The sequence below is a fragment of the Corvus moneduloides genome, chromosome 1 (genome assembly GCF_009650955.1).
Source record: "Corvus moneduloides isolate bCorMon1 chromosome 1, bCorMon1.pri, whole genome shotgun sequence".
NCBI classification, from domain to species: Eukaryota; Metazoa; Chordata; class Aves; order Passeriformes; family Corvidae; genus Corvus; species Corvus moneduloides.
In genome coordinates, this window is record NC_045476.1 from 133484654 (window position 1) to 133507799 (window position 23146).

Consider the following 23146-nt stretch of genomic DNA (forward strand, 5'->3'; position numbering starts at 1 on the left):
CTGAGGCTTCCCTGGGAGGGGCTAGATACGTTTTTTGTCTGACCTGGCTCCCCCACCTGCCCAAGTGCCCCTAAACTCCTCTGTGCAGGTGGAGATGTGCCTTAAATCACCTAACCTAACACAGTCAACTGAGATTAAACATCACTGTTGAGATGCTGCCAGTGCTGCACATTCAGGCCTGCAATTCCAATCAACAGAAGAGGTTCAAGGCAGGGAGTAAACAGGAGCAGCCCAAAACAGAGCAACTGCAGAACTGCACAGGTGAAAAGCCGTACCATAACCACTACAAAAATAAACACAATGGATTTCCAAAAGGGAACTTAGGTTTAGAATTTTGTATTTCATCTGAGAGACTAAGAACTTTACCTTAATGAGATTTCTCTTTGCTGCTTTCCTCTTCTACTACAGACAATCTTCCTATCTATACCCAGGCCACTGAAGCAGCTCTTCACGTTTCAGACCTTACCACAATGGAAATCATCAACATTTCCAGCTCGGGTCTACTCCAAAACCTTGCTGAGGCACCACTTGACCACTGGGTCAACTGAGCAGGCACAGCACCTTGGAAACTCCCGTGTGTGTTTGTTCTGGGAGCTCATCCAGCATGGCTTTTCTTGACCAGACACAACCCTGACTTGCTCTTGAGATACGAAGAGCTCTCAGACTACAATGATTTGACATGCACCAGTGACATGTATTATCAATCCAAACTAGACTGGTTGGTGTTATTTATGCACCAACATAACTGTGCTTGTCCTGCACATGGGATGGGTCATGGGTTTGTAAACTGTGATAGGAATCCAGCCTTCTTTATGAGCCTGTCGGGCACTCAGTATGTGCACAGCACTCTGTAAGCAACAAAAATAGACATGTTGCCTACTGCTGGATCTCAGAAATATCAGGACGCCCTTGGTAAGAGGGAAGCACGCCCAGGTGACCTTGAGCACAGCACAGTGCCTGTCCTCTGCTCTCCCCTTTCAGGCACAGAGCAGGAGCCACTGCCACAGGAGCTCTCCTCCATCCCAGGGAGCGCTGCATTTTTTAGGGGCACGAGCTGAGGAGCGCTTGAGCGCCCTGAGGCCGGGAGGTGAGAGTGGGAACAGGGAGCCCACACACGAGCACGAGCGATTACAGCGGATTTTCCTTCAAACGGCGAGACCCAGGCACACAGCTCTCCCGGGGGACGCTCCCCCTTGGCTCCGGCCTTGCGGCGCGGCGGGAGCTGCCCTCCCGCGTTCCCCGCCGCTCAGCGCGGTACGGCCGGGCGGCGAGGACGCGGTGCCGGGCACGGGGGTCGGAGCGGGGCGCGCAGCCCGATCCGCCGGGCGAGAGCGCCGCGCTCCCCGCGGCCGCCGAGGGGACTCCCGGGAGGGCCCGGCTGGCGCGGGGCGGAGCGGCCCATCCCGCCGCCGTGCCTGGGGAGGGTCCCCCGGGCCGCCACCGCACGCGGGAGACGGTGCCGCCCCTCGCAGGCTCCCAGGCAGCCGGGCACGGGTGTTCCCGCGGGAGCGGCGGCCTCTCCGGTGCGGGTGGAGCGCCAGGGCCCCGCGGGGCTCGGGCGGCCGGGCGGCGGGGCCGTCTCCCCCTCCGCGGCGGGAGCGGAGTGCGGCGGCCCGCGGAGGGGGCGGGGAGGATGACTTCATGCCGCCGGAGCGCCGTGAATTTAGGAGCAGCAGCTGCCGCCGCCGCCGCCGGCGGGATGTGGGGGTGAAGTGACAGCGGGAGCTGCCGCCGGCTGAGGGAGGAATAGCGCTGGGCACCCGCCGACTCCAGGGGCTCTGGGCCGCCACCAGCAGCCGCTGCGGGAGAGAGGGAGGGAGGCAGGAAGATGCGCTGAGCCGGTCGCTGAAAGGTGAGCAGGAGCTGCCGGGCGCGGGGGCGGGTGGCGAGCGCTGCGGCGCTGCCCGGCCGGGGGAACGTGGTGCTGCCGCTGCGAGCCCCCGCTTCGGCTCTGCCGGCTGCCCACCCGGACAGCGTCTGGAGCGGTGCTGGGGCTCGTAGCTTCCTTCTCTTTCCTTCTCCTCCCTTCTGCCGTGGTTCCCTCCAAAAGCGGCAAGGCTGCCCTCTCTGAAGCGCCACAGTGTTGCGTTTTATCTTCCGTGGGCAGGATGTGCCCTGGCTCGGTGCCTGCTCCCCGCTCGGCGGCCCGGGCTGCACTCCGTGCCCGAGGCGGGGGCACCCTGTCAGTGGCGTAGCACAGGACGGGGGCGAGAGCGGGAGGGCTGCGACAGGTGCGGGATTGCGCCCCGGACTGCCCGGGCTCCCCCCAGTCCGATGCGCGTTCCTCAAGTGACGGGGAAGACATCTTGGGGCAGAAGGGCTTCAGGGGAACAGAAGCAGAAAAAGATGTCATCTCTTACACATTCCTGGATTTGGACGTCGCTTCGCAGGGAACCAAAGAGTGTAGAAGTTGGGAGAACAGGCCCTTACGCCAAAATGGATTCTGTCGTCTTCTTCGAAGACTTCTGTGGTTTTTTCCTTTTATTAATTTTTATCATCTAGCCCAAGGTTTGCAACAAACAAAATAGCAGCAGAATTCAAATGCTTTGTTTGTTAATGGAAGAATTAGTGAGTTGCTGTTCCATCATATCACCTGTAGAAGTGGAAAAAACAAGAATGCATGTATATTGTAGCTTGGCTGTTGACATTGCACATCGTGGTATGTACATACGTCTTAACATCAAATGAATAGTGCTTTGGAATTGAGAAGAAGGAAAAAAATCTGCCTGACCTATTTCTGTGCCTGATACACTGGTGGGTTTTGTTGGGTTTTTGTGTTGGTTGGTTTTTATGTTTTGTGTAACTTTGTTCTGTTTTCAAAAGGAAAACTTGCCCTGAAGCAGATATGGCAATACAGGAGGTGGGTGTGCAGAGGCAGCTCATTAGAATAAGCACTATCTGTGTATGTAATGGTTAATGGCTCTATGTGGTTTGGAAATGGAAGCAATGACTGTGTCTCTGGGAAGTAAAGAATTGGGAATTAATCTGTTCTTAATGAAAAAGCAAGCAGACTACTGGAAGCTGAAGGTTATTTTATTCAATGTCTATTTACCTGTATATTCATCTTCAAGGATCCTGTTTCCCAAGCGTTCACAGAGAAGCTCAGACAGTTGAGGGATTCTTGGTTGTGGCTGAAGCCTCTGGTCATGGTGCTAGAATGACAGAAGTAATACTTAGGGAGGTAACAGGCAGTTGCTTTGTTTGTTGTCATTATTTCTGGGAAGATGTTTAAATACAGTCAGTACTGTTGCTGGGTATGCAGAAGGCAAATGACAGCTACAGAGACAGAAAATGTGTATAAAAAACAATTGAGGCTTCACAAGGCTGAAACAAAGAGCGAGTGATCAATTGCAGAGTCAGAAATCAGTTCAACAGACAAATCCTTTCTCTGAAACACAGTTATTAACTATGATCATGTATAGGCTTGTTGCTTTAAGCGTGTCATGGCACATGCAATGTATGTATTTCAAATTAGAAAAAAAAGTCTCATTTTGTCAAACCTGTATCTTTCATCTACCATACATTTATTTTGCTCCTGTAAAACACTTGGAAGGATTGGTTAGGACATTTCTATTGGCTTTTCCTTTCTAGAATTAAGCATGGCTGGCTGTTTCAGAGGTTGCAATGTTTGTAGTGTTTGGCTGATTTCTTCTCTAGTTGCGTTTGATTGGAAAAAAAAAACATGTAGCTGAGTCCAGATGCTTCACATATTAGCCCACCCATTCTACATAAAGTCAATTTCTTCACTGAAGTGAAGAAATCAAGTAATGGCCTCCCAGGCAGTTGTTGCAAGCACAGGGTAGTGTGAGTACTCACTAATGTTGACACAATGTTATCACAGCAAATTTAACTCTTTGTGCTTCCGGGCAAACCTAATATTTCAAGACTCTTAGTTAACATTCTTTTAAAACAATACGGTTGCAGAGATGAAGCAGTGGTTGACCAAGAACACGACTGTAAACTTAAATTACTTCTGTTTTTATCTTGTGTACTCTAAAGGCAAATGGTGTAATGTGCATTTTCATTGAAAAAAAAGTATATCTAATTATTGATGGGAGTTTAGTTCAATGGTGTAACTGATGTAAATCCACTTCCTACAGATTTCTTTCCCAAAATTCTACTTGCTCCTTCTGTTACTGTAACTTCCATACTCCTGCCAACCAAAGAAAAGTGTTTTTATTGTGGTTAAATGGCGCAACAGCACCACTGACTGGAAGAACAGCCTAGTTGGCCAGCTGGTTGGTGCCAGACAGACTGGGTAGCAGCTGAGATTTAGTTGTCTTTTCCTCAGAGGTTCTGCTATTTTGGAACACTTCGTCTGGGTTTGTTCTTCAGATTTGCAAGAGCTTAATTATTTTTGAGGTTTCTGGGTTGCCGTCGGCCTTTGAACCAGCAGGTTCACTTATGCAGTTTTATTAGTGGGGACCAGATGGGTATGTTTGCAAAAGGCTTGTTTCCTTAGTAGAACACACTGGAAAACCCCGTGACCTTGAATGCACTTGAAGTTGCAGAGGTTTGATTTCACTTGTGGTCCTTTCCAAGGGCTGAGATGAAACACTACAGTTAAATACTTTTTCTATTACTATGAGAATTTTAAAAATGATGTTTCCAAGTGCTGTTTGAACTAACTGAAATGACCGTGTTTCAGAGCAAGCAGGTCATTTTTCACTTACGTTGCTAGTAGGCTTTCAGTTGGATTATTTTTTCCAATTTAAGAATTCTATAAAAAAAGGCTTGAGCAGGGTAAAAGGGGACAGATATTACACAATGAACTTAAAACTATGTACTTTAGCATGTTCAAACAATCAAGAGTATTTCAACAACAGGGATACCATTTTTATTTTGAAGAACAAATGCATTCACACTTTCCAAATGCATGTCCTTCATGTGCAATAGCTCATGTTTCTGGGAGAGAAAAAAATGATTTCTGAAAAATAAATGCCAGACACAAACTAAAACTTTGTCTCCTACTATGCAATTGGATTTCATGCTGGACTAATTGTCAATAGGGGATCTTTATGTGAGTGCCCAGTCAACTGCAAAGGTAGCAATCATTAAGGAGAACTAACAGTTTTATCCATTTATAATATATTAGTGGTGGCAACAAGACAAGTATTGATTATCTTTTAATTTTGAATGTGACACAGTAAAGTAAGTCAGCACTTCACAACCCAAATAAAAAGCCCCTGAGTTTAATATGAAATATGGAGACAGAAATGCAGAGTTCATGTGTGCTTCTTGCAAAAGAAAGCTGATTGAAGCCTTTCCCTTGAAGGGGACTGTGTGTAAACAGCAGCACAAGCATGAATCTATTTATGTGTATTGCTTTCATGATGTATTGAGAAAGTCTCTGTATTGTCTACTCTTAGAAAATCACTTTATTGAAAAAACATAAAAGAAAGGATCTGATTATACAGGAACTGTATGTTTCCAGTATATATCGCAGTCTTAAAATATAATCATATCAGAGGAGATAGTCACACAAAATAGACTCTTATAGGACAGTTGGTGCAAATGTCCCAGCCAAATGCCAGATCAAAAATTTTCTTTTCTTTTTCCTTTAATTCTTATGGTAGAACCAATAAGGTATGATAGTGGGTTTTGTCTTTCCTAACATACTGAAGACACGCTGCATTTCTGAGCTGGTCATATTCTGTGATTGTAAAGCAATTCCAGGGTATCTCTGCTCTTCTTCCCTGGCTGAACCAAGTATAAAACATGAACTCTGAGGAAGAGCTGTAGTAGAAGAATTTCCATGTCAGCTGGGGTGTAGTTCTCTCTAGCAGAATTTGGTTTGTTTTCTAGCCTTTATTAAAATTAATTTTAAAATTGGCTACACTGCTGTTCTTTGCCTTTACAGGACTCATGGGGAATTTAACCTGCCTTTATGGCAACTGCCTGGTCTCTGCACAGCTCTGTATCCCTTTCTGCACTCATGTCCCAATGATTCATCAGATGTAATGGGCAAATAGGTCTAATGACAACATACAGTCTTAGTTTCTCTTACTTCGACTGCTTTTTCTTGGTCACATTTTTGTTCTAGCAACTATTCCAAAGATCCAAAGGTATATCGAAGTTATCTTGGCAGCTGTTAGCTGGCCCATGAAATGTGCTGCAGCTTTAATGAGATCATATAGATCTTAATATATCCATATAATTATATATATTACATAATATATATATTTGCTAGCTATTCACTTATTTGCCTTCTACCTCCTACAGAATTCCAGTTACACATATGGTGAGCATATAACTGTGGTGAAACGATCTCACCACCTGTTGTTTTAAAATAGCACAGATGCTTATTAATGGTCCTTCCATGATACTGTTTATAGTACATGTTAAACCTCACTTAAAATACTGTGGATCATGTTGGTAAAGGATATTATTACTTCAGCAGCAGCCTTAAATTGATTCCTGTTCAGCATCTTGACTTGTCGGTCGTTGGTAGGTAGGAGAGAGGTAAACTCCACAGAAGAGTCAAAGCTGTGATGCTCATTGAGTGAGCTGTCATGGAATCCTTCACAAGGTGTTCTGTGGAAGTGCCTGCTGCCTTTTGGATAACTAGTCAACCCCAAGATCTGCAAAAATCATGAGCACACAGATTGGCTAACTCATAAGTCTTGTGCTCAGCTGATATGAATTCCTTCAGGCCAAGCTCAACAGCACTTTCACACTTCAAAGCAAGGGAAAGTAAATAATTGCAGAACTTTAACCTTGACCAAGACTGTTGCCTAATGTATATGTATCTTTTTGTCATGGAAAAGTCATTTCTAAACTGACTAAATTAAGTTTAGGTGTATAAATATTCCATTAACTCCTGGGTTTTTTTGTTCAATCTCAGGAGTCACTGGGATTCTCAGTTTTGCTTTCAAACAATTTCTAGAGTTCTTCTTAATATTTCTGCTCTGCATTTCTACAACTCTACATTTGTTTTGGAATTTTTTTTTTTTTGGTCTAACCCAGTCAAAGTAGAAGTTAAAAATGTATCTCTCCTTTGAAATCATCTATCCACAAGTAGACCAAGAAAAATTCTTGATGTTAAGTGTCAGTTCGCTGAGATGTATATTTGAAAGTGCAGTCAGGCTAAACAGATTCAGCTACTTTCAACCTTCTCAAGGTGCTTCCTTGAGGCACAGAAAGTTCTTGATATTTGTATGTTGCTAACGAATTCCAAGAAAACACTTTTATATACTGAAAAAAAATATATAACAGAAAAAGGAACAAAAGACGGGTCTCATTCAAGTTTAGCAAAAACTCCTCATAACTAGTAGGATAAGTAGCTCTGGATTTTTTGTGATTTTTTTTTTTTTAATGAAAAATATATATGAAAACTTTTTTTCCTGTGGTACCTGACAGATGGCATTGATTATTTGTGTTTAGTATTGCTAATAAATTAAAGAAATAGTTGTTCACACTAAACAGTGACTGTCAGATGCCAGTTCCAATTATACAGGATGGGCAAAAACCTCTTCTTGTTCAGTAGAAAAACTCCATGGCATATTACAGTGTAGCTTGTAAGAATATAAGTCTGCTATTAAAATAAGATGGCTGGCAAAATTCCAGTAAAGGATGCTTAGAGAAGTAATGAATAAATTAGGTGGAGTAATCATCTTTTGATACAGTCTCCCAGTGTTTGGTGCTCAGCATTGATTAGCAGTTCTGTGGGCATAAAGCAATGTTTGCACTATTCGATTTAATTGCAGGAGGCATCATGTCCTCACTGCATGTGTTCGTTGATCTGATTTCTGTTCACAGGCTCCACAGTATCCTTTGGCATGATTCAGAGCATGTGGAGTGTAAGGAAGAAAGTCTCTTTGTTTTCCCTTAAAATTTGTTGTCTAATGGTTTAATTGGGGGCCTTTTTAATTGACATGATGTGAGTAATGTTAAACACTTGGGTTTTTTTCAGTTTCTCACAAGTCAAGATTTTCTGTCACACTCTTTTTCCTCAAGAACAGAATTGTCTTCCTATATGTACTCTTTCTGCACATATGGACTCTATTTCATATTTGTTTTATTCTTTGACGCTATTTTTATACTTCCTGAAAATTTTTTCTGATGTGCAGAATTCAGAAACTCTACTTAGTAGAACAATAATTTCATATTTATGTCCCATTTCTTTCCCATTTTTTTCACTATGCTTATTTTTTCCAGTTACTAATTGCGCTTCAATTGGGCTGAAACTTGTGTCCCTATGAGGGTCCTTTTCATTGTAGGATCAATACAATAATATGTTTGCATGACTTTAAGGTACTGGTGCCATTAGCAGGAGACAAAAGAGCTGATAGCTGGATATCAAAAATGCATTTTAAATGTAAGAAAGAACAAACTGTAGTGTGTAACCTTACAGAGAAATTCAGTCATAAACCCTTCCTTTGTTTTCTGTTACTGTTGTTTTAAAATAGTTGGATGATGGCAGCTTTACTGAGTTGGGCTAATGTTTTTGAGCTCAGACCTAGGAAGCAGAAAATAAGTGAATAGGATTTGTTAATGCATATAAGAACTGGAGCATGTGAAAATAATTCATACTCTAAAAGGCAGGCATAATGTGAAACACTTTATTAAAAAAAAAAAAAAAAACAACAAACCACACAAAACCAAAAATAGTCTGCTGAATTTTAAGTAACTGTTATTTGTAAGGTCTCATGGAGTCAAAACGTGATAAGAGATGTGAATGGAGTCTGCATAAATATAGAAGCTGTATGACTTGAGAAAGAGACATAGCTCATCAAAATGATTACAACATGCCTTTAAAGCCTAAGGGAACTACAGCTTTTTGTCAGTGAAATAAGCCCATTTTATCATATATTTGTTTATATACAAGCTAATAATGTTTCCAAACACCAAAACCTTTTCCAAGCAAAATATTTGTCCTGAATAGGGAGTTCTCTTAAGTTATTCTGAATAGCTTGAGGCTTTATGGAACACTTTGTTTCTTTTTTTTCTTAAACCTCCTTTGCTTATGTGTTTATTTGCCTGCAGGGCATACAGGTGCTGATTTACTGAATGGCAGCTATAATATTATACAATAGTAAGAATTGTATTGATGCCAGTGTCATTCACTCTAAGTGACAATATGCAAAAATAATGCCACCACTGCTACATGTCCTTTCAAAGTCTAATTTTTCTGTCTATACCTAATGTGGTACTACTTGGGGCTGACTGAGGCAATGGCAATATTCTCTTCAATTTTACAAAAGCAAAATCCCTGCTACATTGTGAAAAACAGGTGCAAAGCCTTCAGTCATCCCCAACTTGTGCACAAAGCATCTCCAAAACAGATAAAGTTTGAATGGGTATTTATAGAAGATGAACATGATAGCCTGCACCCAGAGGAACACAGATACTGTATAAGAAATTTAAGCATGTAATATCACTTCCTTGCTGATACTTTAGTATTCATTACATGTTCATGTAACAGTAGGCTTTTAATACTAGCTAATAATGGGGAATGACTTCATTAGCATTTAAGGAAGGAATTGAAAGTGTTTTGCATGGTGTAATTCAGTAGCCAATTGTCACTCTAGAAAATACTTTTCAACTTTACACTCTGCGCTCTTAGGGAATTGCTGTATAGACCAAAGAGCAAGAAGAAACATTTTTGTTATCCTCTTTTTCTCGAATACTGGCAAAATGTATTATTTATGTAGCCTCTTTCATCATGGAAGATCTCAAAATGCTTTTCAGCACTTCCATTTTCATTGACAATATTTGGAAATAAGGGATGAAAGCTGTTATTTAAACATTGTTTTCCCACAGTTGTATAGCCAATAAGACTGCAGATCAGGGAGTTACTTATGCAAATCTCCAGAAAAAGGTACTGATTTCTGATGACTGCTGCAGCACGCTGAGCTGTGGTATTTCCTTCCAGGCAGAAAATTCTCTTTCCTTTCACTTTTGTGCCTCATAGAAGCAATTTTTGAAGACCATTCATCCGTTAAAGACTGCTGCTCTGCTTGTTAAGCAGAGTTTCTAGTGGGATAACACACTATGCACATATATTTTGTGTAAGTTTTCTAGGTCCTCCAAGTCCACTCTTTGTTTGCATTTCTGTTCCTCCATGCTCCTCTAGCATTCTTGGTCTGGTGAAGTCAGGGACTGGTACTTGTTTTGGAAGTGTATTTTTCCACTGAATCTTTTAGTGTAAAATTTTTGAGTTTAAAGTTGTCCCTTTTGGTAGCACAATATTTCTTAACTACTGTCTTGAAAGTTTATTTGGAGTCTAACAGGTTGCATATGTTAAATAACTGGATATGATTTCTTAAGCCAACTACAAGGCAGAATTCTAGAAAGAAGAAAACTTTAGCACTGTTCTGAGGTCAGTATCCAAATGAATGCCTATTTTCCTGTTGTGGTATGTTGCTTTAATTTCCTGGAGCAATGGGAGAAAAAGAAGTGGCGAAAACATTCCAAGTTTCCTCTGCTTTCCAGACTGTGTAATCTGAACACTGTGTATTTTTTGATCCTAAGGCACCACCTGAGCATTTCATTTTGCTGTCCAAGCATGTTTCTGGCAAGTAAGCTCTTCTATCCAGCTCCTCTTGAGAGGAGCAGTTGCCTGTGTCTCTGTGCTTAATAGTGATTCATTACACTCTCAGGGCTCATCTTCAGTGTCATCTTTCATAATTCTATTCTTGTATGAATTTTGGTGGCAAGTATGAAGTTTCTGCATTTGGGTGGGGGGTTTTTTGTGGCTGGCTGTCAGCAGGATCAGAGTTGCAATCTTTGCTTTCAGTTAAACAATGTCTGTGAGTACTGCTGAGGACTAGGACAGTTTCATACATGACTGTTAAACTGTTGCCGAGGCTTTTTGTGCATTTTTGACTTATGTCAACTTGTTCTTCCAAAGAAGGCAAAACTTGTTCTGGGAATTGTTGTGGGTTAGATGGCATTTCCCAGCAGGTGATTTGAATGTTGTTCAGAAAATAAATTCTCCTTTTAGTTTACCTGACTCTCCTTTGATGTGGCTGCTGTTGAGGCAGGCCACATTTTTAGCTAATTTGTCTGGCTTTTCTCTGCTCAAACTGCTGAAAACAGTGGAAGCTTTCTATGCATCCTGTGATACCTGTCTTTCAGCTAATGTTGCTTCTATGACATTCTTCTTGAACACTTAATCATATCTGCTATTTGTTCTGTTGAAAGAAACTTCAAATTCCCATCCCCCTTTCTGAAGTATTCCTGTTCTGCTCATAGAGTAGTAATTTCAGTAAAGTGTTCTACTTTGTATCTCTTTTTGAGCATATTTAAAAGCCTTTTTAAGGAAAGCAGAAATATTTTGGAGTATTGTGGTTTTCATAGTAACAGGTGTAGATACTTTCAGTAGTTTTACTTTCTGCATGTGGGGTTTTTTTGTGAGAGATGTGACAATCCAAGATAAGTCATAATTTAGCACCTTAAATTTCTGGATTATCCCTATATAATCCCTGTTCTAATTTATAATGTAATTAACATTCTGATAACAGTGGCCAAAATACTAGACTTTTCTTTGTCACCAAGATGCCTCTGTTGTAAGAGATTCTTTTGTAAGTAAGGACATTAATGTGGACAGGTTGGAAAGTTGTTAATGGGAGTTAAATGTCACCAGAAGAGTGGGAGGGTGGATCTGGTGCATGTCCTTCTGGATGAGTCAAAAATATAATATCTAAAAACTCAATTGTATATATGTAGTCATGTTGATACACATTATCAGTTGTTTGTCCAGTGGCTGACTTTTTCTCTCTTCTTCCATATGAGGTGCCATCTCTGGAACTAACAAGTGTCAGCCCAATATGAGTGAAGGAGTAGTTCCTTTTACGAAGATTAGTAATAGCAATTTGAGTAACCCGAATTAAAGGTACCTGTGATCTCCACTCTAAACTTTTCCTCTCCTTTTTTCTTTTCTGCATGTATATGTATTTGGGTATTAGTTACGTGCTTCTATCTTACGGTTTGAGCATAAAGACTTCTTACGCAAGCTAAGAAACAAAGACTTCTGTGTTGGGTTTTTTAATTTTGTTTTTCTTATAGGTTTCTACTGTTCTCTCCAACTAGCCAGCTCACTGAAAGCCAAAGTCTTATACTTGGCTTGACGGTTGTTTTTATCTAACCCAGCTGATGTATCACTAAAGGAAAAAGTATTCAGAGAAGCATGAAAAGATTCAGTAGGATTAAATAGCAAAGCATATTTTATTCCATGCAGGAGCAGCCATTGAAAGCTAAAAGCAAGCTAAAGAAAGAGCCATTAATTGTGGGAAGTTAATGTAAAATGGGAATCATGAGAGATAATTTTTCAAATCCATTCAGCTACTGCACACATTGAATCAGAGGTCTTAGGTTTACAAGTGATCAAGTATAAAGAGAGATAGAAAAGAAGCCTATTAGGGATAAAGTAAAATTGTTGAAGTAGCCGATACATACCTGCCCAAAATCAGCTGAGTGTGAAAAGACTCTCTTCTTTCCTACCCTTGAGGACGGTTTTAGACACATTTGACCAGAAATGTTGCTTATTTAAGGTGGCATGAATGACATCTGAGAGTGAGACAGAGATGAAGTCAGTATCCATGTGGTTCTATAAATAAAGAAGGTTGCCTGCAAGGCCTTGCTGAATGCTGGCTTGTCTGTTAACTGAAAGGGCTAACTCTTCACAAGTTTAATTCAAGTTTTATTCCTTCAAGCACTTGATTGTTCAAAACTAAGCCAAGGCAGAACACTGGTTACTTTCTTTTTGTATTTCTCCTTCCCTATTTACTGATTGCTTCCAGAGCTTCACGTCAAACTTGATGAAAACATAATTCTCTCTTTTGTAGTCATTTGCTTGATTTCACCTGGGAAATCTTCACACAACTGTATCTGACAATAACCAGTTACTCCTGAAGGATCCTTTGTCATCCTCTAAAAATTCTTTTGTCTCTGAACACAAGAGGAATAAACAAAGACTTGAATAAGCTCTAAAGTTCCAACCGAGTGCTTCGTGTGGACTTGGGTAATCCACAGCACAATTACTTGGACTGTGCACATGTGCATGTCTTTGCATGGAAACTGGAATGATGGTGCAGAGAATGGGAATGCCTCGGTCTCATCCTGACATTTTATCGTGACAAGTCTGCAAAGTAATTGTGAAACATGCAACTTTAATGTTTTGTCTCGCTCACTGGCACATTTTGCTGCCAATTTTCTTTTAAAAAAAGAAGGTAGACTTCTTTCTTTAAAAAAATTCTTATAATTTAAAAAATTACAAAAGCTAGTCTGCTACCTGCACTGAGTAATACTTCAACTGTTTCATTTGCTGGAGCGGGTCCAGTAGGATCTATCAGAAAGCATGGTTTAGCCCTAGTTTTCTCATGAAAATACCTGTTCTGGCAAGTAGTTTCTATTTCCACAATTGCTGGGAAGAGGACATACTTGATGCTTTCCCATCTATCTGAAGCTGAATAGAAAGTTTTACACTTATGTGGTTTATCTCAATGTGCAAGCTTTCTACCAGGTGCTTTGAGGGAGCTAAAATTGTGTTCCTTCAAGCAACCCATTTCAGAAAGAAAGTAGTTAACCAAATTGTTATTTGTAGTTTTCTCTACTCAAAGTGCCTTTTTGAAAAGATACTTCACCTAATAACTGAAATTATTTTGACTCCTTCCTCAAGCTTCCTGGGAGAAGACATAGGCCAGAGAGTTTTTATATTCAAGGGAGAATTTTCTACAAGCTTTTGATGAAGTCCACTTATTTCTATGGAACATTTGTGGTATTCTTCTCATCTTCAGATGGCATCTGTGACAAATTTTCTAGTCTTTTTCTCTTACTATGTGTATATAAGCTACCAAAAAGAGTGGAATTTATTTGTGCCACATTGTTGGATAAACTTTCTTAAATAAAACCCAAGCATCACTCAAATTTAAATTTAACTGTTCACCATTCCTTCTTCCATGCTTCTGTACTCTTCACTTACATTTTTTTGGAATAGCAAGGAAATGACAGAAGTCAAAAGAAAGCTAATCTAAGATCTTCTACAAAAAAAAGGTGAATATAGTGACTTAGTTACCAAGATCTGCTGAGCTGATAAATCCCAGGCAAAACAATAGAAAAAGCAAAGCTGTACGTGTAAAGTATATTGAAGGACAGGATTATAATTCATGCAGATCACTGATGGCTAATGAAAAAAGATCGTGTCAAAGAGACTCTGACATGCTGGCTTTACATATTTTGGAGGTTACAAAAAATACACTATTAAGCCTATTTTACTTGGTGAAAACTGAAGTTGAGGCTATTTCCCGTATTCCAGGCAAACACGGTGGTGGTTTCAGCACTGTTCAGCATTCAGGTGTATTCAGTTCATACCTATGACTTACCCACTGCAGCTTTTTTTGTACCATGTGTGAGGAATGACTTCCCAAAAAGTAGTTCATAGTGGTGTTTAGATCAGTACTGGCCCAGACGGTAAGCAGCTCCTCCTGTGTCCACTGTGAAAAGATTCCTAGAAGATGAGTTAAGAGTCTTACCTCCTCAGAAAATACCAGTATCTATTTGAAGGAAAATGCCTGGTTTTCCCTTTTTTTCTTCTGTCTCTGCAATGGTTTGCAGTATTTGTAAGCGTTCCATTACCTTTCTCTCTTCCCTGACTACCACCCTGCTCCCTCACCCGCCCCACCAAGAAATAAAAGCAAGAGGGAAGTTTTTCCTACAGCAGAGAGTAGAAGCAGAATTCAGAATTCAAAAGAGCTGTGAATAACTGGAGAGCTGATTTCATAGAGCTGATTTGCACCAGTTGAAAAAAATTGTTTACTGATAACTTACCTTGACACAAATCTTTCTTTTGAAATAGAATTCTGAAACCAAAGAAATGCAAACTAAGTTTACTTGTTAAAAAGTGTTGGTACTCAGAATATATAAGTATAGCAAATTTCTCAACAGTATCTTAAAAATACTTCTTCATAAGACTCACTAAGAATGTTTGTTAGCTGAATTCAAAGGCAGCACAAACCAGATTGAGTTCTACCAGACCATCTAAAAAACCTGCATGACGAGTGCTATTTTGTCTGTCTACATCTAATGCATCTGTGATCCTGTTCATTGCAAACTTATGTAATAAATCCACTAAAATGGTCCCTTTCTTGCTGTAAAACTATGAAACTGTTGAAACACTGAAACTGGACATTTCTGTTTCTTTCCATATGACTCATCACTTTGTTTGCCTCATTTAAATGTTTTACAACTCATTAATTTCTTCTCATTATTTTGTGTGTCTTAGTTCTTTCTACTTTGTTTGTACTGGGCAATAAGAACTCTGTTTTATTTGTCTTTCTGCATTTCAAACTTTGGTACAGGCTGCTCTCCATTTCAGCTCCTTGTTCCATCTACAACAGAGTAAGATTCTTCCAGACATCAGCGTGTTGCCTAAAAATCAAGAGGGTGGTTTAATGTCCCACTATCTTCCCTACTCCTCTTGCGGGAGATATAGTGAAATCTTGACTGCTGTGAAAACAGCTGCCTGCCAGCTGTGCCACATGCATGTTACCTAGTACCATGACGAGAACCTCTTGTATCTGTTGCAGTCAGAGGATGCTGGCTGGGTCTTTCAAATTATTGAAAGTGGCACATGAGACACAAGATGAAGAAATGCAAAGAAAAAGCTCACCAATTATAATGAACAAGGTCTTTCAAGAAGTCTCTGAGAAGCAGCTTAAGAAAAAAAAAACAAACCAACACAAACCAAAAAGCACTGAAAAAACCCCAAACACTAAACAAAAAGTCCCCAAACCCTCCCACTTTAGAACATACTTATTTTTCAGTGCTGTGGTTGGAACACCATATGAGAGTTCCTTTTGCAGAATCCTTTGTTTTCAGCCTCTAGCAGTTCCAGATCACTCTGTGTTTGTATCCCTCCCCCTTCTTCTTGTTTTCCCTCAAAGAACAAATATGAAGGTCAGGTCTGGGCTCAGACCATATTTGTGAGTGATTGATTTTTCCTATACACCTACAGCTTTTTTTCCTAACTTCCTTTACAAAATCCTAGGATGAGGGAACCTCTCTGCAAAAATGCATAATTAAGTCATTTTTTCCAGATGCTATTAACAGATACAATTTCTTATTAGTTTTTTATTTTACTACTTCAAAAATTTTTAAAAAGAAAACCTTATTTCAATGTCTGCTTGCCCTTTGTGTTCCAAAGGCTCGCTTGTGGGCCAGTTTATAAAGGAGATCATGGTTCTGCCTCTTGTACTTTGCTACTGAGCTTGTAGGTATAGTATATATGTAAGACTTTATGAGATAGAATATGTATATGCATTAAAAGCAAAATGCATAACAGCCTTTAAGCTATCATCAAGCTGAAGGCCAGAGAATGTGTGTTCTTGCAAGTTTAGGAGTTAAGTATGCAAATCCTCAGCTTCTCTTGAGATATTATATTTTTTTGACTGTATGGGTAGAATCTGATGAGAATTCAGCCTGTGAAAATTCTCCAGTAAAGTTAATTAAAGCTGGTATCCTGAGAACACTTTGCATTAATTTTGAATTAGATTATACTTTTACTTTCTGCAATCTTAAGTAATCACATCTTAATGATTACTCAATCTATAGCACTGTTTGGGGCTTAAAAATATCAAGGGGTATATTCCTAATTGAATGCTGGTATGTGGGAGAGGAGGGGTAGGTAGATATTGGTCCCCTTTTCTAAAGGGGAAACAGATTCCGAGCAGAAGGCTGAGAAAGAGGAAAAGGGCAGCTGGTCCTTCAGGACAAGAAATGGCAGCAGAAGGGAGGCAGCAAAGTAATTAACAGGTCTTTCTCCAGATGAGAAGGTGGCCTTTACTGTGCCTAATTACACAGGCAGTAATTTAAAACATGCTGTCTTGTCTCACAGTTGGATCTTGCAGTGCCTGGTTCATGCAGGCAGCCTCCTGGAGTCTCAGGCCTGTAAGCAGAAACCCAGGTAGTCTTTGCCTGAGACCACAAGCTGAGAGGACAGATTTCTTGTGAAGAGTTAGAACTCTCATCCTTTTTGGATTAATGTCGTAGTTTAATCCTTTGTAGATTAATGGCTTTGGCCTGTAATGTTACTGTTTCGCATTGTACCAGGATACAAAGGAGTATCAATTTCAGTGTAAACCTGGGCTCCAGTAAGTAGAAAGTTAAAATCTGATTTTGCAAACTCTGAGCAGATATGTCATTAAATGGAAAATATTTAGTTACTTGTACTATACGTCAGGAATGGGCAAATCTAGAGCAGGCTGTACTATTGTCAGGGAATCATCTTGCTAAGACTCAGCTGTGTGTCTAAGTTGGGGCTGTATTTCACCTATGACATGGTGATAACTTTTTAAGCTCGTTAATAATGGATTAATCAATGTTCCTGTACCCTTCGCTTCTCCAGTGCTTTTAATGAGACTGGACTCTTGAGCCAAGAAGGTATCTGGGAACTACATACAGCCTTGAGGAAACTGAATTCAAGACTCTAATCTTTCCTATTTTACTTAAAAACACTAAGAATCTAGAACTGCTGGCCAGACTCTTTGTATTTGCATACCATCTGTCTCACCTCAGATCTGGTAAGTAGGACTCTGATCTTGAACTTGCTAAGAGGCACCAGTGTGCCATCACAATCATTCAGACAGCTGCTACAAAAGGGATATATTGACGTGTTAACTCAAGTTTAGTGGAGCCTACAAAAAACGTGAGGCTGGAGCACATGATGTACAAGCAGGGACTGCAGGAACTGGGTTTGTCCAGCACGAGGAAGACACTACAAGGAGGTCTAACAGCACTACCTGAGGAGGCATGGTGGAGATGTTATAGACTTTTCTTGGAGGCCTGCAACAAAAGGGTAAGTGGCAATAGTCACAAGTTGCAATACAAGAAATTCCAGCTAGATGTAAGGAAAATCTTCCTCTTAAAAAATGGTTTAGCACTGGTACAGCTTGGCAAAATGCGTGGGGAACCTCCACCCTTGGAGATACTCCAAATTCATCTGAAGTCCCTGAGCAACCAGACTGAAGTTTGAGGTTAGCCTACCTGTGAGCAAGTGGTTGTTGGACTCAATGGCCTCCAGATATCCCTTACAAAGTTTTTGTGTGATTCAAAGACTGCTGGTTTACTAGGTGTACCTGTACAGTCCTGACTCAGGGTCCGAATTTAACTCAAAAACCTGTGTGGAGGTAGGGAAGAAGTGAATCTCACTGCTCATCTTCCACATAATATCTTCATTCTAAGGAAGGAGGAGACTTGGTATCCAGACTGTCCTCAGTCTCAAGGAACCCATGGACACAACCTCCAGTAAAATGTCTGTTGAAGTTGGTTTATCAGTTAGAACCGCAATTGTTTTCCTTCTGGTCCTGTGCCTTTTTGCAGACAAGGATGCCTAACTCTTTAGTCTTATGATTTGTGTGCTGAAGACTAGGAAACCTCCACTTCTGCTCCTTAGATTAAATGCGTTGATTTTAATGGTCTCTAGAGTAAAATATGTGAGCAGTTCTGGAAGTCCTCTTAGCTTTTGGTGTTATGCTTAAGACAAGCTTTTCCGTCACATGGTGCTTATTTCACAGGAATAAGCTGATGTAAGATCATGCAAGAGACAGAGCTTCAGTTACACCTGAGAGTGTCCAAATGCAGCAGAGCAATGCTCAAGTGCCAAGATGAAATGGGTCTCAAACTCCTATGTGTAGAAGAGAGTGACGGCAAGCTGCTTTTCTCCTGAACCTGCAAGACATGACCACAGTCTTTTTGTGAAGAGATGATTTTTTTTTCCATATGCTGCTGCCACATGTGAAATTCTTACTAAGACAATGAGATATGAACAAAATAAGCAATTCCATATTTAGGTATTAATGACTGTCATTGTTTCATGTACCTTACTCTGGTGCAGAAAAACCACAGATATGTGACAACAGGCCTTGCAAACTAAATTTATCCTTCTATAAAATCCACCCACGCAGAAGATATTCAAGAAAAGCTCCATCACATGCTGAAATCTGTGAAAATAAAAGAACCTTGGGAAGTAAATTAATTTAAATTAATAACTATATCGTTCATATTGTACTGGGGGGGAATGACACAAGAAAGCACAGAAATACATTAAAGAGTGTAGAATTTCAAGACTATTTGGGGGGTTTTTTCGTGTTTTGGTTTTTGGTTCATTTTTTAATTTTTAATTGTGAATATTGTCAACATTATTCTAGGAGACCCTGTAGCTTCTTCTCCTGAGGTGTATTCACTCTAAACAACTGCCAAAGTCCTTCTGTACAAACCTGTTAAGGAAAGATAGTGAAAAATATTCTTTCTGGATAGAGAAAACACTTCTTTTCTGATTCTCAGAAAAAAATATATATATTTGGTAGTAATGTTGCTAGTGGCATAACATGAAGTAATCACTTTGTATAGAGCACAGGGGTTTTTTTATTTATGCATGCTGCACTATTATATTTTATACTTTATTTTTCCTATTTGTAACTTTATACTTAGTTTTTCCTATTTCCTACTTGCTTTCTTACAAACTATCATTGGATTGTATCTTCTAAATTCTGTCCTAATCTATTTGGTGTTAACCATGATCAGCACAATATTTTCCAGTCTTCTTCAAAGCAAATAGAAATACCCTTGTGACATAGCATGTTTCTGGGTCTGTGTGTTTTAAGGAAAAAGATATTCAGCCTTATAATGGCATAATGAGAGTAATTTTCTTAATGAAGCATGTGAGCTGACTTGAAGTGCTTACTCTTCTAGATGTACCTCATCAGGATTTGTTTCTAAGAACCTTCTTACCTAGTATCAGGCATGGTTCTGTCTCTGGACCTCCTCTGCTCTATTGTTTTAGAGTGCCCAAGATTAGTAGGAAGAATGCAGAAAAAAGAACATAATATGAAGCTGAACAGAGCAAAAATTATCTGAGTCTCGTATGGTTTTGCTTTAAAAGACTTGGTTGTTACTGTTGTAACATCTGAAAGACATAATGCTGTGCTGCTTCATTAAAACTTCATGCAGTAACATTAGAGCTCAGTGGAATCTTTGATTACCTGCTTAATAATCAAACTAAACCAGTTTGCCTGTGTTGGCAGTGTAATCATAGTCTGTATTTAATCAAATTACAGGTGGTGGCTTGTTTTGTTATTTTTTCTTGAAGTTGTCATTTAACCAGAAAGTTAACTGAAATTGTTCCAACTAAACTTCATTGGGTAAGAAGCAGTGGTTTGGTCTCGTATGTGGTAAGTGGAAGAGGTGTGCTTGTGTTTCATGGAATTATGGAAGGTTGGTTTGATTTTTAACAATAAACAACCCCCCTTCTTTCTGCTTATATTCCTAGATCAAATATGGCAAAGGCCTTTTTCTGTTCTACTGTTTTTATCATGAGGATGGCGTAGCACTTAATTTATCCTTGTCTTCATATAAATATCCTCTTTCGATTGTCAGGCTTGGAGAATCTGTTTACATGTTCTCAGCAGTCCAGTTGTATCTTTTTTAAGAAAAGGAAAAAAATCCTTCAGATTTGTGTTGGGGGTTTTTTTGTGGGGAAATTTTGATTAAGTTTGATTTTATTTTCTGTTGAACCCATTAATTTTTGAAGTCCCTTAAATGGCATCCTGAAGTAGGCCAAACAAGAGGAGAACTTACGAAAAATAGCTTTAATGAACCTAAGAATCATCATGTTATATAATGTGATACATATGGAGTTTCAGGCAATAACCAAATTTGACTTTACAGATAAGTTTGTTTCATTTGGCATATGAGTCAAATGGCTGAAAGATTTGTAGTGATTCCCAAAAAACATCTTGTCACATGTAGATGACTGCTGTCTGGTTACAAATGTGTTAATCCTGTAATGACATCATGAAAAATATCTCTGTGGAAAGGAGATTAGACATGTCAAGACATGTTTAAACTTTTATATTTCATAATTAATAACCTAATTTTTAAAAAATTTCATTGATTTTAATATTTGAGTGCTAATGTTTGAATAATCCTCATAGGGTGTTGAGCAAGAAAAGTGGCAAAATGCAAGAGGGAGAAAATCTTGTTTGGTTCTGAAAATCATACTTTAAAGATATTCCCAACAAAGGGTTAACAAGCAAATTACTTAGGGGGAGTAGAAGCATTTTATGAAGAAAGATTTAAAACAGACTTTGAGTCTGAGCATGGTATAGTTAAGATGTGTCTTATCAGAATGTTATTTCATTCAGACTGCTGAAAAGCTTTCCTGAACTGAAGATACATCGTCTTTCCATTTTTAGCTTGGCTCTGATTTCATTGGAGTCTGATGAAAACAAATATGGAATGTTATCTGTTGTGCAAATATCAGTGCTATTTGTTTGAAAATACTGGCGGTGTTTCTGCTGGGTCATGAAGAGGCTGTAGGTATAAACTGTGTAGTAGCAATGGAAAATTTTGTTAAAGGGAAGGGTAGAGAAGATAATTCTTGGTGGTTGAGATAGCAAATTTCAAATGTATTGCACTAAAAGTTAGAATTTACTTACCTAAAGGTTACCTGTGGAGTACATGCTCAGTGAAGCTTTTAATCCAGTTGTAAATAGCCATGTTAGAAATTAATTGGTTAGGAGTAGAAAAAAAATGTCTTTGCCTTCTCTCTCCTGCCTCCCATATTTCTTCCCTTAATGTTTTTTTAAAGTCTGACTTTAAAAAGTCAGCTGCAATCTAAGTGGGGTTTTCCTTCATCAATGTTTGGTCTTCAAATTTGCATTTTATCTTCAAATTTCATGGGTGGTGTCCTAAATTTCAACGTTACATTAAGTCAAATTTTCAGAAGTGATAAGAGGGCTTGCAGTTGCTAGTTTATTTCACTACTTAATCCTAAATACTTTTACAAAGGTTAGTTCATACTAATTTCTGAAGCATAAGGTCCTTTGTAATATCTCATGTTGGTCACCTGAAACTGAGAATATGAGTCTCTATATAGTCTAATTATTTACCCAATCTTGGCATATGGGCAAGTGTTTTCTTTTTACCTATTGTTCTTTCGGAATGTTTACTTTATGAACAAGCTAATCAATGCTTAGAGTAGACCCACAAACAAACATGTTACCTCTTGCAGTGTGTTTGCATTCTTGGCACTTCTGGCTCTTCTGAGAGGCATTAGTTCAATTGAATAATGTGGTGTGATCTTGAAGAAAACTTGTAATTTAGTTTCTGTAGTGAATGCTTTCTGGGAAGTAGCCTGTAAGTTTGAAAAGCTGGTGTATACTCCTCTTTTACCTTTCTTGGTACAGAAACCTAAAAATGGCAGCGCTAATCTTGTATTAATATTCTTTAAAATAGCAGAAAAGATTCATTGTCCTTTCTCACGTAAAACAGGGCTACAGTCTTGGGGAAAAACACATTGATTCTGGTGTCTATGATAAAGTCACGGCTACAGTGCTCATGAGTGCTGAGTTTTCCTTGGTCTGCGATGGTAGAAGCTGGTGAGTAGAGAATAGTGCCTTACTGTCCATCTCTCATGGTGTTAACGTGCTTATCCACATAGCCTTTGCTTGGAAAGAGGCTGCCTCCTATCAGCTCTGAGACACCAGGGGTGAGAGCCTCACATGGTTGTGATTTCTAAGTCTTAAGTGAAGTGACAGGAGGGCAGTCTCAGCAGTTAGTGGAGTTTAGGGAAGACGCTGGAAAGCACAGTAAGTACTTATGGTACTTTTTTATTTATTTATAGCCACTGAGTATCTTCTGACAGATACGAATTTTGTTGTTGGGTAGGTGTCGGCAGCGAGGTGGCTTTAGGGGCATCCTGTGTGAGGAAAGGCCAGGGTCAAGTCAGCTCCATGGATTTACTGCAGGATACAGCTGAGCCCCTCAGCCAGGACAGTGGTGTCTCTGGGAAAACTCTGGGAAAATATTTAAGCAAGGAAATAAAAATACCAAAACAAACAGGTAGAGGAGCAACAAACAAAGGTAGTGAGACACAGCACAGGGAACACAAAGGTTGAAGGAAAAGGAAGAAGTGGAGGTGTCGCTCCAGGCACTGGAGCAGAGATTCCACTGCAGCCCATGGAGGAGACCACAGTGGAATAGGTATAGGAGTAGGTATTTGCCTGCTAGTGTGTGCCACACCAGGTGTTTCCTGAAAGAACTCCAGCCCACACTGGAGCCTGTGGGAACAGCCCATGAGAAGGACCAATGCAGGAGCAGGGGAAAAGTGTGAGGAGGAAGGAGCAGCAGAGATATGACTGCACGTTCC

The 23146-nt window shown here is 39.9% G+C and overlaps 1 protein-coding gene across 3 annotated transcripts in view; it reads left to right on the forward strand.

The window, feature by feature from the left end:
• The first annotated feature begins 999 nt into the window (after nt 1-999).
• The window catches only part of PKIA (cAMP-dependent protein kinase inhibitor alpha), a 48654-nt gene continuing 26507 nt past the window's right edge, over nt 1000-23146 (forward strand). Inside the window, exon 1 of one of the 3 annotated variants that reach the window (XM_032128019.1) lies at nt 1000-1087. The gene's annotated coding sequence lies outside the window, so the exon portion shown is untranslated. Of the gene's footprint in view, nt 1088-1582; nt 1853-22351; nt 22377-23146 lie in introns of those variants that run through there. The other 2 variants (XM_032127994.1, XM_032128010.1) reach the window with 2 other exon arrangements.